Below are 17,133 nucleotides of genomic sequence, written 5' to 3' on the forward strand. Positions count from 1 at the left end.
CAAGTTAAGAAAGAAATCTGTAGATTTATCTTCTCCGAAGATATTTAAGGCTAAGGATGCCCCAAATGACAGCTGCACAGTTTATCTAGCCCCAGTTATACTGTTCTGAGTTTTTTTGGATGCCACTATAGTAGCATATATCATGGCACACATATGGTGGCTTGGTATAGGCATAGACAGTTGCCTTGACATGTCTGCACTTCACAGCACTGGAGCTGGAGTGTTTACTGATCCACACCCAGGAGGTCCATCCTGGTTGACAACCTTGAAGAAGTCTATCGTTCAGGGATGGTAGAGGTCAACTAGGACTTGCCTAGGCTTTCAGTATTGGGGTTTACAATGAATGTGCCAAAGATGCCTTGGTCTTGAAGAATCTGATCATGGAGCACACTAAGCATTGTTATGATTTTTGTTTCAGTGTTTTTGAAGTGGCATTTGCTGAGCTTAGTGACATATTGCCATTAAATATGTTAAGACACCCTTTTACCTTCTGTGAGTTAATCCTAGTTTCTAACATATCCCATTTATAAATGTATTATTTCATACGTTTTGAACCTAACAACATTGCTATGTTGGGATATTTTAAAGATTTTTTAAAGGGGCCTGAGTAAAATATTCCAGCATATTTTCTCATATTCTTAAATTCTGATATAAGTAAATATCCTTACTCCTTTCCCATTTGTTATTACCTTATTTCTTATCTTTTTAGAGTCATCTCGCTGAATTTTACTGTACATGAACAAATTTCTGAAGCCAGGCATATCATGACTTTTAGAATTTTGAGCTGTGTGAATTTCTGAGTAACTGATGCACATGTTTTCAACATACAAAACAACTCCCTCTACATTTGTGGAATACCTAACCCTAATGTCTTCTATCTTAGATTTTAGGTAGCTTAAGGTTCTTTCCTTGCCAAAAATAGTATTAATACCACATATTACAAAAAGTATAAATAAATAAAATGGGATTCAAATTTTTGTTTACTTTTTTTTAATCCAGCTTCATTTTATATCAGAGAATATGTTGTGTCACGGTGTTTCCTAATTTAAGCCTTTAGCAATGATGACAGGTTTTTGTATGCAGGTGACATTTATTTTCCTATAAAATCTAACTTCTAGAAAATTAACTTGGATTTTTCTTTATTTCATGACATAAGGAAAATAAATGTAACTTTCTCCATAAATATGTGAAGTCCAACCCACAGAAAATTTCACTTTGTTAGTCTCAGTCCCTCTCAGAATCTACATACCACATTCATTTAGATTTATTTAGGTTTTGGTAACAAAATACAACTGAAACCAGTAAGAGAGTGTTCTAATTAAATTAGAGTCAAGACATAGTGGTATTGATTCTAGGAGTACATCTCCTGCCAAGAGCTTCTATTGTAAAATATCACATTTTGAAATCCTATATTGCAAACCCAAAATATCTTGGAAACTCTCCAGAGCCTATGGATTCATTATGCTTTGCTTTTAAATCATTGTCCTTTACAAGATCATATTCTTAGATGATCTACAGTCTAGTTATTTTGTTATGGCTGAAATGATTCAGCTTGTTTTTGGTATAAAACTATCAAATAATAAACCTCCTCTCCTCTAAAACATAACACTATGCTTTGTGTGGGAGAAAGGCTCCTGTTAAAGACAAAATGTTCACCTGAATTCCAGTGTGAAACCTATAATAAACTGACCTGCTTGAGTTAATATTCACATTTAAAAACTTCTATTTGAATAGTAATTTTTAGGTTAGGTTAAGGAGGGCTGGAAGTTTTGCCTATTTTTTTAGCATTGCATATTGCATAGTCAGATTTTTTTTCCTTTACAGAAAAATAAAAAACTACCTTTTTTCTGAAATCTACTGGTCTTAATGCTTTTTGCTTTAAAATATGTATGCAAGCTTCTGATCTCTATTAAAATTTTGGTAGTATATAGATTAATATTAAGTAAATTTCATTCTGGATGACAAAAATACTTTATTATTGATGATATATTTTTTCTAATTTTTAATCAAATTAAACAGAGGATATGAAGAATAAAAACTAAGATTTCCCAGATTCACTTGTTTCCAAGACACTTTATCATAGAATCATATTTTTTACAATAAGATTAATTGGCAATTAAGCAGAAATTTCAAGACTATACATTTAATGCCTTACTATGGGGGAAAACATTTATTTTTATTGTTGAAAAATATTTCTGCTAATGCCAAGGAAAACCTACCTTAGAAACAAAACAAAATGAAACTTTAAAAACTGCCCAAGAATAAGTTTGCATATTAACTTCTGGAGTGACCTATGCTGGTTTGGAGAAAAGGGTGAAAAGCCAGGTACTGTCATTCCTTATTATTCTGTAGCAGTTTAGTATTAAGAATTTAAAAGCAGAGAACAGTTGTAGTCATACTCAAAAATATATTGAATCTTGGCTGTTGTTCGTTTCCCAGAAACATCATGCAAGAGGTCCCTGGGGTTCATACAAATCAGCAGGAAAAAGGATTTTGCATACTGAATTTTATTTTACAGACTACGTCTCAATACTGCATTTTTTCTGCTTAACAAAGGATATATTTAATAGTAACAAATTATAAAACGTCATTTATTCAACAAACATTTGTCAAGTGTAAATATCTGGCCTAGTACATGGTATAATGTGCTTTATACCCCTTCTTGAGGGTGTAAAGATGATAACACTAGAGCCTGTGCCTTCAAGTGTAGATTGAGCATAAAAGAGGTACACAAGTAACCATGATAAAAAAGTGGACATGTGCTAAGGTGCCATAAGAGAGATCTCAGGGGCTCTAATATAGTAGAATGAGAGAATTTCTGGCTTAGGTAATCAGGGAAGGTCTCATGGAAGACATGTTATTTGCCATGTTTTGTAAAAATGGATGGATCCTGGCAGTTGGAAATGTGAACAAAGGCCATTGCTGGTAGAAGGAATAGTGTAAGCACTGAGGGTGTGTATGCAAGCTTGTTTGGAGTAAAGCGAATTCTGTTTGACAAGGGCATTGAGTGGGAAGAGAAAGGGCCCAAGACAATGAAGGATCTTGCATGCCAGCAAAGATGTTTAAACTTTACTGGGTAGGTATGGGGGAGATGTTAGTGTTTTCTGGACTGGGGAGTAGCTTGGTTAGATCTGTCTCTTATGATGATGAATCTAGAAGCTCTATGCTCTTAAATTGGAAAGAAAGGAAACCATAAATAGGGTCACATCTATTAGGCTGTTACAGTAATTTTGGGGAAAGTTAAACTAAGAAAGTGGCAGAGGGAATGGAATGGAAGGACGTGAATATGTGACAATGGTAGGATTTGGGAATGAGTAAACAAGGGTGTACAGTGATGTGAAGGTCAGAATGACTCCCACCCTAGCTCAGGGTGCAGGACAGATCAGGTGTTCAATAAATAAATACTCAAGTGAAAATTTTGGGTTTCAATGACAGAGTGGATAGAAATAGGAAAATCAAGAAGTTGGTTGAGGATGGTAAGATAATTTATATTTTAGATTACTGAGTTTGAGTTTATGGCAGGACATATGAGGGTACTTCCAAAAGTTCATGGAAAGATTTGTATTATCTTTCAATTCCATTTTTCCATGAACTTTTGGAAGTACCCTCATATATGTAGAAATGATCTTAGACATCAGAATTGCAGAAATAGAACCTAGAATACTCATAGAAGTTGAATGTGATGATATAGGCAGCAAACAGAGCAGAAAGGACATAGGACGGGACTGTTGGATATTGCTTATGATTTGGAATAAGAATTAAGAGGATCTGCCAAGAAAATGGAATAATGGAGGGTTAAAGAGATAGAGAATGATAGAATAATGGAAACTAAGTAGTGAGGAAAGGGTATTGCCAGCAGGTTTGGGAAATGAAAAAATGTAAAGAAAGTGAGTATTGAGGAAGGACCCTTGAACTTCATTTTTGAAGAACAGTTTTATTACATGGTGAGATTGTAGGAGGTGCAGGAGTGAGATGGGGGAGGCCTGCGTATGGTCTGGCAATGAAGGAGAGGGAAAGGTAGACTAATGTTTGGACTAGCAGACCAAGGGGAGGCATTTTTTTAGTCCGGGGAAAATTAACATTTTTTGTAAGTAAATGAAGAAGAGGTTAACAGAGCAGGAAAGATGAAGATGGACTTGGGGAGGGAGAATGAGACAGAGTAAAGAAACCTGGTAGTAAAGATCTAGAGTAGCGCTGTCCAGTAAGACTACATGTGGTGAGGAAATATGCTCTCTCTGCACTATCCAGATTAGTAGCCACAAGCCACGTGTGGTTGTTGAGCACTTGAAATGTGGTGCCTCATGCAAATGGAGCACTAAAATTTTAATTTTAATGTTCAATTCAAAATTGAATAGCCACATGTGGCTCTGGCTACCTTACTGGGTAGCAAAGATCTAGTGTATAAGTAATGACTATGTAGGAAAGAAGGTTAGACATTGCGAGTGATAAGGCATGAATTCCAGAAAAAGTTTGAGGTAGAAATGGTAGTATTTGAAAGAACTCATGGTCAAATAGTGTCATTCTTTTCCACAACATATGTGGCATTATCTGCCGAGAGGGTTAAGGTAGGGAGCATGAGAAAGACTGGACAATTCCTATGCGGATATCCAGTAGAGGCTAGATAGATGAGATGAATCACAGCAGCATTGAGAGCCCTCCAGAGGTGAGCGTGTGTATTTGTTTTAGGTCTCCGCTTCCTTCTCTGGTGATTTTTTTCAGTAGCATTCCCAAACCTGGGAGTGGGAAAAAAAAGAGGAAGGACAGGAGGAGTAAGCTTAGGGAAGATCTTTGAAAGGCTGAAATGCTGGCCATGAGATCTATATGAAGTAAGCAAAAAGCAAATAAAAATAGTAAATGGATAAAGACTTCAGAGTTGAGGTGGAGAGCAGATTCTGTAGATGTCAGACTGAAAGATAAGCAAGGTCAAAAAGTTTTCAGCTGTAAGAAGTGTGGATTTTGGAGGTAGAATTTTCAACAGGAGATGGGATAAGAAAGAAGCCATAAGATTAAATGTCAATTGTCTGGTGAGAGGAATATATAAGTCTGATGTGCATATTTCCAAATTCATGAAAGGAATTTTACCATCCCATGATTATTTTGTTTTTGTTCCAGTTTGCTTGCGATATGGTCTTTGCTTCTAACTCACTAACTCAACTTTGAATGTATGGTCTTTTCTTAAACAATCCAAATTTGAATAGTAAAACTAGGATTTTTTTTTTTTTTCTATTTTCAGTCATATCCAAATTCATAAGAACCAAATTCATAGCCTGAATGGACCTGTGAGATCATCTTGTATAATGTTTGGATTTTGTAGACAAGAGCTGTAACCTCTAAAAGCAGCTGGTTTTTCACCTTTTAAAAAGTAGCAAGTGTTGTGCCTCTCCTACCAGCCCTTTTCTTTCTCCTTTCCCATTACCTTTTGTCTTTCCAATAGTGAAGAAAGATACCTACATAATATTACCTAAGAAAAAAAGGATGTAGTTTTCAGAGAATGTTAGAGCTATGTGAGGTCGCTAGCACTGTCCTTTTAACTCTCAGTGCTGCCTTGGAAACACGCCACAGCAATGAGGGATAATCCTGATTGTTATTTGTAAAATAATAATGTATTCCCCATGACAGTATTGGAAGTGTACTTAAATTGTCTATTTTTACATGTACCCCCAATTTGTAAATAAAGTGGTTAGGTGTACAAATCAGTATCGCTAAAAGTGTAAATAAGAATTAACTAATTTATTGGGGCCGGCCCGGTGGCGCACTGCTACAGTGTGTCGCTTGGGAGCGCGGCGGCGCTCCCGCCGAGGGTTCGAATCCCATATACAGACCGGCCGCTCACTGGCTGAGCGAGGTGCGGGTGCAACACTGAGGGTTGCGATCCCGTTGCCGGTCCCGGTCCGGTACGGGCGCGACACTGAGGGTTGCAATCCGTTGCCGGACACGAAAAAAGACAAAAAGGAAAAAAAAAAAAAAAGAATTAACTAATTTATGAATTGGAGAGTTCAGGTCTTTGGTTTCTGTGACAACTAATTTAAGGGGCTTCTTGAAGTAATTTATAGGATCAACAACTCTAGAACCTTTATTTCCATTTCTTACAAGGATCAGCACAGTGAAATGTGATTAGCTACTTTAATAAAACTAAACTAAACCAACATACTGTTTAAATGATCAAAGAATGTTAAAAAACCTTTATATTAGTTTATTAATTCTTCTTGTCTTGAGGATTTTTAGAGATTAATTTTGCATACATATCACATGAAATCAGCATGCCCTCAGATGTCAGAGACTGACTCCTTCAGTGTATTTACTCAAGTAAATAAAAAATAATTTCTCCTTTTCACTCCCTCTCTTTTTTCTTCCCAGTTGCCTCTGTTTTAGGTAAATTTAGGAGATGCCAAGATGAAAGCTACCTTTCCTACTTTGAAGGAGCTCAGACATTGTCTTTAATACAGTGGTTCTCAATATATGGGTCTCAGACCAGCAATATCGGCATCATCTGAGGACTTACTAGAAAAGCAAATTCTTAAACCCACCCTAGACCTTCAAAATCAGAATTTTGCAGGATGGGACCCAATAATTTGGGTTTTCACAAGTCCTCCAGGGAATTCTGATCCACACAACTGAGAACCACTTGTCTAATGGCTAGAACTCCATACCTTTCTTTTCTATTTTTTCTTATTGAGATAGAACTCACATATCAAAAAATTCACCATTTTTAAGTGTACCATTCAGTGGTTTTTAGTATATTCACAAGGTTATGTAACAGTCACCACTGTCTAATTCTAGAACATTTTCGTCACCCAAAAAGAAACTATCTATTAGCCATCACTCCCCATTTCCTATCCCCAACAACTCAGCCCCTGGCTACCACTAGTCTACTTTTTGTCTCTCTAGGTTTGCCTATTCTGAGTATTTAATATAAATAGAATCCTACAATATGTAGCCTTTTGTTTCTAACTTTCGCTTAGCATAATGTTTTGAAGGTTCATTTATGTTAGGGTTTTTTGTTTTTGGCAGCTGGCTAGTACAGGGATCCATATCATTGACCTTGGTATTATAAGGCTGTGTTCTAACCAACTGAGCTAACCGGCCAGCCCTGAAGGTTCATTTATGCTGTAGCATGAATTACTGCTTTGTTATTTTTATGGCTAAATAATGTTCCATTGTATGGATATACCACATTTTGTTATCCATTCATCAGTTGATGGACATTTAGGTTGTTTCATAGCAACTGTTATGAATAATGCTTCCGGGAACACATGTTTTCACTTCTCTTGGGTATATGCAATCATTTCTCGCTATCTGTGGTAGTTATGTCCATAAAGTTGCTGTGGACACAAGAGTGTCGCCTTGTTTGACCTCACCTGGGAACACGTGCTCCTGGCAACTCAGGCTTCTCACCACTCTGTGCACGCGCATGTCTGAGTGACTGTGAAAGCACCACCAGGATTATTTTGGGGTTCCAAATAAATATAGCAAGTAGGTGAATTCACAAGTACAGGATCCACAAATAATGAGGATTGGTTGTACCTAGAAGTGGAATTGCTAGGTCATATGGTAATTGTCTTTAATTTTTTGTGGAACTGGCAAACTTTTTCACAGTGGCTATAGCATTTTACATTCCCACTGGTAGTATAAAGGTTCCAGTTTCTCCATCTGGTTATCCTCAATAACAGTTGTTATTTTTCGTTTTTTTTTTTATTATAGCCAGTCTAGTGGATGTGAAGTGGTATCTTATTGTGATTTTGATTTGCATTTCTGTAAGTCACTAATGATGTTGAGCATCTTTTCATGTGCTCATTGGCCCTTTGTATATTTCTTTGGAGAAATGTCTATTCAAAAACTTTGCCTCTTTTAAATTGGATTATTTGTCTTTTTATCGTTGAGTTGTAAGAGTTTTTAAAATATATTCTGGAAACTAGACCCTTAGATATATGGTTTGCTGATAGTTTTTCCCATTCTGTGACTTTTTTCACTTTCATGATAATGTCCTTTGATCTGTAAACGTTTTTGATTTTGATGAAGCCCAATTTTACCTATTTTTTCCTTTGCTTGTGCTTTTGAAATTTTTGAAGGTGGTATCTTTGTATAATAAATTAGTAAAATCCTGCCAAAAGAATTATTTACATATTTTTATTATCAAAGTCATGAAGAGTTAAATTTCATGGTTTTAATAAATTATCACTTATTTGCTAAGGGGTGCCATTCGTAAATCGTAAAGCATTTGTTTGCAGGTATTTAAAAGGTTTTTATGTTGTGGTTGTGGAATTTTAAATATTGGCATCATCGTGTCCACATATTTATATAAAGCCATGTCAAAATCATTTAACAAACTGCTGTTTAGGAAAATTGAAGAAAAATACTTGTAACTCCATTGACTAATACTTTCCTGTTTAAAAAAGAAACTCTGCCTCTTAAAAACTATGAACTTTCTCCTCTAAAATCAGGGTCTCAAGAGTCATTTGTGAAAGAATTCAAGAATCCCTCGAACTTGGAAATAAACACAAACTGGTGTTTATTTGTGTTATTTTAAATGTAGTAGCCCTATGTGTCAGAAAACTGAATCTGTAACACTTAAGTTAGGCTAAAAAAGCAAATAATATCAGCTAACATTGCTTTAACCTACTAAGCAACTTTAAATGCAGAAGATCAAAGGAAGTTATAACTAAAAACAGCCCTTCATGCAGTTTCCCTGTAGAAGCAGGAAAAGGCTAGAAATTACATGTCACCTTCATATCCTGGCTTGCTGACCTCATGCTCAGATCAGGCTCCTCTGTATGCCAGCTGTTACCATTATTAAGACCTTGCCCCGAGGGGTTAAGTAGGAGAAAAACTATCCTGTCCTATAGGAGAGCAAACACTGAAAGTTCCAGCCCTTAACATGCCTAATTCAAAGCAATCTGCGTGTGCTTGTCCTTCAGTCTGTCCTGCCTCTCTGTGGAGCTGCTCCTGCCAACTCATTGCTTTCTGTTGTGCTGTGTTCCGTAGCCAGTGACGGCTGGTGCTACTGCAGTCACTGCAGACCAGACCGAGCCAGAAGTTTCCTCTTCTACATAAAGGTACTGCGTTTATTCTTGCTTCTACATGTATGTATTTGTTATTGTAGGAGAATTTACTTTAAAACTGAACTTTGTTTCTAGCATTGTTTTAAAAATGTCAGTTCACCTTCCCCCCCCCCAATGTAAACTTTGAACGGCATTTCAGTGCATTAAAATCTTGTGAAGTTTATTTGAATTATAGTCTAGCACAGTAACGTAAGGTCAACTCTTAAGTTTATTAAGATGTGTGTTTTTAGATGAAGTTAGAAGGAAACCTAAGATTTAAAGTAGTTTATGTTGTTTCATACTTTGAGATTACTGTTTAGCCACTATCTAAATCAGAAAATTTTGAAAATATGTGCTTCTGTCATTACCAGTTGATAGAAAAATAGATATAGAATTATAGGAATCACTTTAGCCACTTCTGTGTATTAAATATTGTAAGAAAACAGTAAATTATTAGCATCTTCCAACCTATAACGAAAGAAGTTTGGTGAAGATACCCACTTAGGAACTAAGCTTCAACAGCAAGTTTAATTCTTATCAAAGTTCATTTCAAATACACAGCTTGGTATACGCCCTAAAGTTGTATTAGAGTTGACTAAATGTTTCATGAATTTTAATTGTAACAATGGTAACTATATTATGATTAGATTAGATTTACTACTTAAAGTACAAGTCAGAATATATTCACTATATTGACTTTTGCTTAAAATGAGAATGGATATTTATATGTGACTGGTAGAAAAATTCAAACTAGTTTAATTTGTGAAATACTTTTATGTCTGATAATAAAATGGACATTTAAAAAATTAAGCAGAAAAATATAATGAAAACTGAGGTATTTCTTGCGCATCATTGACTGACCATAAATGCCTTTCTTCAGTGATAATGTAAGAAATAGAGAACACACTTCACAAATTTGCTAAAAATTTTCTTTAACAAACAGGTGTTCCTTTTGAAAGAAAAATAATGAAATATGTCCTTCTTACCCACAAAAGCGTTATTTTAGATCATAATATTTATAATTAACAAAACTCCAGTTCCCTATGAAGACTGGGAAGTCACTAAACTATGTAAATAAGCTCTAACTAATGAGTTGTTTCACTTATAGGCAGTGGGATTACTACTTTCCATGGTTTTAATGTCTGCTAACACATTTCTACTTTTTAAAATGTTAAAATAGTCTTTTGCATTATTTTATTTATTTTTCAGTCTTGCGTCTCTAATACACTATCTTAGAATGCTTTCATCGCCAAAAGATTGAATATTGGAATATTTTATTGCATTATATTTCATTTGGAACTTTTTGTTTTAGTATATAAAAATAAGGCAGAGTATTTTTATGTATTTTTATATAGGTTACATCTTAGACCTGAATTTTAGAATTGTGAGCATGAACTGTTTGCATTGATTATAAAAAATTTGTAATGTTTAAGTGTCTGAAATGATTGACCTACAAAGCAGTTTAGATAATACATGTTACTTTGTTTCAGTCTGGGAAATGATATGTATTATAAATTTGATTCATTCAAAATTTAAATCAAATATATTGAACCAATTGACCTATTCTGGCAACTCTTGGGAAACCTGCTTTTCAGTGTTTGCAGTTCTTTACCCTCTATTCTAAGTGCTTCAGTTCTGGGATTGGATCTCAGCATTCTCACTGTATAATTCTTGTAACTCATTGTGAGTGACAAACAGCCTTGACATACAGACTATGTGAACATTTCCTATTTTAAAAAAATTGCAATTCCTGATCATGTCCTAACACAGGAAATAAAACTGAGTTATTTAGGATCAAGGCAAATCACAGCCTTTTGGAAAAAATATAAAACGAAGCAACTAAAGTAAATTAGAAAACCTGGACTTGGAGAAGACGGTAGTTTTTTGTTCTCTCCGTCTTAATTTCTATTCTCTTGTGTTAATCACCATTAAATAGGCTCATGTATTACAGGCTCACATATTTAGATTCCAAGAAAGCCATTCACAAGGAACACAGTAGGTGCTTATTACATGATTGCTAAATAACTGAAAATATGATTTAATTACCCTTGTGAGCAAACGAGAATCCCAACATCAACAGTAAATGTAATTTCAGTTCATCTAATATATACAAGAAATCAAATAGCAGAATTCATGAGCATTTATAGTGATAATTTGAGTAAAGAATAGAAAAAAATTTATGAAAGTTCCACCCAGGCTCTTCCGAAGAGCTAATTTACTGATTCAATTCTAACAAGAAAAAAGTTTTTATAAATTTGATGTTTTTCTAAGCTTGAAGCAAATCTCAGAGTCCTTTAAATAAAAGGATATCTTTAATTGTGTTTCATACAAATACCTTGAATGATGTTTCTCAAGTTGCTCAGTAGGCTAAAGGATACCCTAGAAACATTATTTGCTGGACTCTGCAGGGAAGAGCCCATTTGGGGAGCTGCTCTAGGAAATTTCATTTGCTGCTTCTCAAACTTCACAAAACAGCAGGGAGTGGGGCCTGGTATCAGATACTTAACGTTAGTGGGAAAAATTTAGATAATTCTAAGTATAATATTTAAAAAAACCACACTACCATCTAAATCAAACAACTTTTAAGTGCTTTATGGTGATCTCAGTTTTGGGCTTTACGAAAGACATTTTAAAAATTCTCTCACATTCTTTTGCCTCACAATATGTCATAGTAGAATTTTCTGTTTGATTTACTTCAGTGATGGTTTTTTCTTTTGAGCTGCTAAGTTTTGAGGTTTTGAGATGTGTGAAGTATTAAACATTTACAGTGTCTTTAGACATGCTTGTTATCTGTTCAACAATGTTAGTTAAGCTTAGTAATGCAATCTTGTTTATGCTAGGGAAGAGTTATAATAATACAGATAGATTGCTCAATTGTAAAGCCGTCCATTTTGTGATTTTTGGAATCTTGTGGCCTAAAGACAGACCTTTCACATCTTGAGCAGCCTGTTTATTACCAAAGCATCTTGTAATTCTTATTTGATAGGGATGTGAGGCTAGACAGCAGGCCTGGTGTCTGGAGGCTGTCTGACTCTAGAATTAGAAAGTTTAAGATGCTTAAAATGTAACCAGAATTTTTTTTTTTTTCCTGGCATGGAACTTTAGGGAGCATGTTCTTTTATTAGGGGAGCTTGAAACTTCATTTTAGAGACTGACCAGAGGTTGGAGATATACTTTTTCTTGAGGGTTACATAAACTCATTAGTCAAATTAACCATTTCCTAAACTGTCTTCAAAAGATCCATAAGTAATTGAGGCTATGTGACAACTTATTTCATATTTCCTCAACATTATTCCATATGTAGTCTTCACTGTTTTGCTTGAGCTGATGTCTTAAGGCTTTCTCTTTGCTGTCCCCTTGCCTCCACCCTTCCAACTTAAGAAGTACTGTAGATGAAGCTCTTTTCCTTGTAACCAAAAAAACAAGTGAAGGTTTTTTTCTAACCTGGAGTACTAGATCCAAATGTTTTCTAATATGCAGCAATGTTCTGCATTTCAAACAATATTTTCTGAATGTTGTATATTTTGAGTGGCAGTTGCTTACTCTTATAAATTGATCAGGATTAACTATATACAGTATGATCAGTGGTTTTCAGCCCTGGCTGCACATTCAAGTCATCTGAGGAGCTTTGGGGAATAAAAAAGCTAATAAACATACTCCATTACAATATGAATTGAATCAGACCCTTGGGGCGAGGGCCCAGTGTCTATAATTTTTTTCTAACATCACAAAGTGATTCTAACATGCAGCCATTTGTTGTATTTATTGCACTCCCTTCAAGACTTGTTACAGAGTTTAGATAAATGTCTGATCTTTGGGTTAGTTAACTACGTATAGGAGGACTTTGTAGAATTTTTTTTTATGGGCCGGCCTGGTGGCGCACTCAGTAGAGTGCGGCGCTTGGGAGCGTGGCGGCGCTCCCGCCGAGGGTTCGGATCCCATATACAGACCGGTCTGCTCACTGGTTGAGCGTGGTGCGGGCGCGACACCGAGGGTTGCGATCCCGTTGCCGGTCGCAGTACGGGCGCAACACTGAGGGTTGCGATCCTGTTATCGGTCACGAAAAAAGACAAAAAGGAAAAAAAAAAAGAATTTTTTTTATGACTGTTGTTTGACATTTCTCATTATAGAAAGCTTCTCTAGTTTTATTTTGTATATTTTTGGTTATAAAAATTAGCATAACTCTTCAGACTTAGGGTTCAAAAAAAATTAGTGCAGCCTGATGGAATTTAAACTCATCTGAAATAGGATCTCAAAAATAATGACTCTCTCTCTCTGTTGATGGTTGTGAATATAACACATAACATGAGTGAGGGGAAAAGTGGTGAATATTGTGTGGAATGATAATTTTTGTGGATGAATTTGGAAAAGAGATCTCTGACAACTGCTTTAATAATTGCAGTACAGTGATAGTGCTCTTGAAGTACATATTTAGGAAGATAAATGTTTATGCGAAGAAGATGTTATTGACATCATTTATCGCAGATTGTAAAAGATAAACTTCATTTTACACTCATTTCTTTTCCCACATAGAACTGTTACCAGAGGGACAAAATGAGATTGATGTTTCTACAGCCCTGAAATTCCTGTCAATTTACCCCTATGTGTATAAATCTCTGCTGTGACAACATAACTCATTTCTAGCAGTGATGCTTCTTTCCAAATTCAATGTTTTCAGATATACTATGCACATGCACTGCAATATCTTCCTAAAGTTATTTTACTTTAATAACTTTTTGTTGTGAATCTGGGGAGAAACTTTATTTGGTAATTTTAATTTTTCTTCTGTATCATTAAGCTGTTTATAAATAACATGAGAAGTTTTGTAAAAGATGAAATATATAATATTTACAGTTTCTCCTTATTGGTGCCTTTATCAATATGTAGCATGTATATAATCATTTTTAAAGAGATTATGTAGAAATGTTAGATGTATTTCAATTCAAAAGTGGTATTTATTATCGTAAATTAAGCTACCTACTTGATAATATAAATTTAATAGTCAATACAGTAAGTTCTCATTTTAAAAGAATAGTAACCCTTCACTTTCAGATTTCCTAGAACTCAGTTTGCTTTTTCATGGTGCAGCATAAAGTGTACTAATACCTAACAGGCTCTTATGAGGTGTGTATTTAGTGGTATAGATCTTCACCTGCATAATGTTGTTTCTTTGGGAAAATGGCTTCCAGGTGATTGCAACTTCTGCATAAGGGAAATAATGGCAATAATACCTTATTTTCATATAGTTTTGTGCAACATATAAAATGTTCATAAGTGATTAGGTGAAGATATTTGTAAGTGTTCTTACTGAAGGAGAGTTTAATGGTAGAAAGTTCATGAACTCAAAGAAATAAGAAAATTTAATTCGCCTCAGAAGGGAAGAAGATTATATTTCTTTATTTAAGACCATCCTATTAAGTTCCATAAAAGTGCCTGATTCTCTGATTAAAGATACAGCTTTTGCTGTCAGATCACAATTACATTATTTTCCTTTTTTTATTTTGTCTTTTTTCATGACTGGCAACGGGATCACAACCCTCAGTGTCACGCCCACAACGGGACGCCACTGCCGGCGTCGCACCCACACCGCGCTCAACCAGTGAGCGGACTGGTCTCCACATGGGATCCGAACCCTTGGCGGGAGCACCGCCCTCCACGGGGTGCGCCACCGGGCCGGCCCACACAATTACATTATTTTAACATAGTCCAAATAATACACAACAACAAAGATCGGTCCTCTGCCTTGCTTTTTCAAGTTTGCATAGAATGATATATGGATGGGTAACTCCTCTCCTTAATTTAGTGAAATATGTCTCTGATACTCTTGAATGCTGAATTGTATCTTTCAGAACTATCTTGGGAAATACTGAATTCAGAGGCTATTTTTCATGTGGACCTTCAAACAGAATTTTATATTGGTAGCCTCTAGTGGTCCTATAAAAGCTAGTTGAACTTGGCATTGCCCTAGAGGCACCTGGAGGTAATGGAAAAGCCTTCCCTTTACAGTAGTGCTGGTCTGGGGTTGATCCCAGTCATGTGATTTGGATAATCACTTTAATATTTTTGTCGCTCTGTTTTCTCTGTAATGGGTTTAGTAACATCTCCATAAGTGCTTGACATGGCAAGGTGATAGAAAATGTTTTAAATAGCCCTTTGAGAGAAGAATATTCCTAGAGACAAAGCCTGGCTAATGTACTTCTGCCTTCCAGCTTTAATAGCTCCACTGCAGAGGTGCCTAAAGTACAGTTCTTTGTCAATTTCTCTTGGCATTTAGAAAAGCTATTTATTTCTCTTGCCATAGCACTAATATTAATAGGACAGCTTGGTACCAGTGATCAGAACTGAGGCCATCATATTAGGATAAGCATCAAGCAATTTTAGAGGAACCATTTCATATTAAAACAGGTTTGGTAAATAATGGATATGGGTACTCCCCAGACTGCCTTTATACCTGATGTGAAAAAAGGCTTGAGGTCTCTTTATATCATACCCCACCTTCTGATATCTAGTACCACTGGAGAGGCAAAAAAAAAAAAAAAATTATCTCACCCAATTACTGGGCAAGGTGCTTCAGTCCACATATATCAGTTGCACTAAAAAAGATTAAAATCCTATCAGCTGTTATTTCTGTGTGCCAAATAGTTTGGGTGTCATGAGACAAGCTCTAATTAAACTTGATAATCAATTACAACCTGTGCTGTTAAAATTTGTTACTTTTCTCTGCCTTAATTAGAAAAATTGGCCTTTAGTTCTCTGTCAACTGATATCATTTCCATCCTAATTTTGCCCCATTCTGCTTTAATTGTGTATCGTTTTGTCATTACTTAGGCCTAATTCTCTTGTAGCCTCCTCATCTAGTTTGTGATTCTGCCTTGCTACCCACATGTACTCCAGGGACCAGTGGGTGGGCATGTTGTTGGAGGCTTGTTGCCCCACTCTCAGTGGACTTTCTCAGCATCTGCATTGTAACTACGTCCCCAGGTGATCCCTATATGTTTGGAAGCACTGGTTTAGTGTTTTATCTAGTGAAACTATGCTCTAGGGAGCATTACTCTTCTGAAAAAGATGGTTGGCTATAGCACGGGATTGATCTTGTTGGTGAGCCAGTCTTGCCATTTATTCTTAAGTTTGGTGTTATGGATCTGGTGAAACAAAGAGTTATTCTAAAATACATCATCTGGGAGCCCATGGAAGCCAGGTTGAGAGAGCATGCGACGGGTCTGGAGTGAGCATGCCAGAGGACAGAGAGAGCCTGTGAAGTGTGTGCTGCGCTGCCAGAGTACTATTTGCATTTCCAAGAGCAACAAAAAACAAATAAATCACTGATCAACTAATCTACAACGAAAAAAAAGCAACTACAGTCTCGAGGTTTTAGGGCCGATGCAAAAGAAGATTCCTGAGAGCGCCGCAACCGCACCGGGAGACCGAGCAGCCCAAGGCAACAAAGGACAGGAAAGACGGCAGCAGCGATGCAGAGACAGAGAGGAAGGCGCGGAACCGGCCCAGCTCTGGGGGGGGGTGGGGCGGAGCCGGCCGGCTCAGATCGGGCAAGCCAGCCATCTTCGCTTGGTGCGGCTCTTCACTGAGCCGTGCCACTTGTGTGCCTCAGCACGGGGCCCCCCGGGGCCTGTGGAGCAGCCACCAATCCCACTCCTCCCGCAGATCTCTTGCGGGGCTGGTGGCGTGGGGAGCCCCCGGCCAGCGTCGGGAGGGCAGGGAAGAGGATCCCGGCCAGACTGTCACTCCACCACACCTGGGGCTTCGGCCCCAGGTAAACTCCCTGCTTCCGGGAGGCAGATACCATCTCTGTGGCCTTCAGTTTGGAAAAATCCCAGACTGATTTCTGGTCGGGAGAGGGGTGACCGGGGTGCCCCCGAGCCCACTTGATCCGGCCGAAGAGCTGGCCTGAGGGCGCTGAGCCAGCTCACGCCGGGGGAATTCAAAGAGGAACTGTGTGCTGTGGGAACCTCCCCCAGGGGGCTCGCACCCTGGTGTGGGAGATAACTCAACCACACAGGGGGCCGCAATAATGGAGGGAAGGTGAGAGGCCCAGAGAAGACCTTGACCAGGGCCACAGGAACGCCCACAGTGTCTG

At 37.1% G+C, this 17,133-nt stretch overlaps 1 protein-coding gene across 1 annotated transcript in view; it reads left to right on the forward strand.

The window, feature by feature from the left end:
• Window positions 1-8,927: 8,927 nt before the first annotated feature.
• Window positions 8,928-17,133, forward strand: part of DISP1 (dispatched homolog 1 (Drosophila)) — a 70,638-nt gene continuing 62,432 nt past the window's right edge. Inside the window, exon 1 of the mRNA XM_008581015.1 lies at window positions 8,928-9,053. The gene's annotated coding sequence lies outside the window, so the exon portion shown is untranslated. The remainder of the gene's footprint in view (window positions 9,054-17,133) is intronic.

This window comes from Galeopterus variegatus, unplaced genomic scaffold, assembly GCF_000696425.1.
Source record: "Galeopterus variegatus unplaced genomic scaffold, G_variegatus-3.0.2 Scaffold2235, whole genome shotgun sequence".
Lineage (NCBI taxonomy): Eukaryota > Metazoa > Chordata > Mammalia > Dermoptera > Cynocephalidae > Galeopterus > Galeopterus variegatus.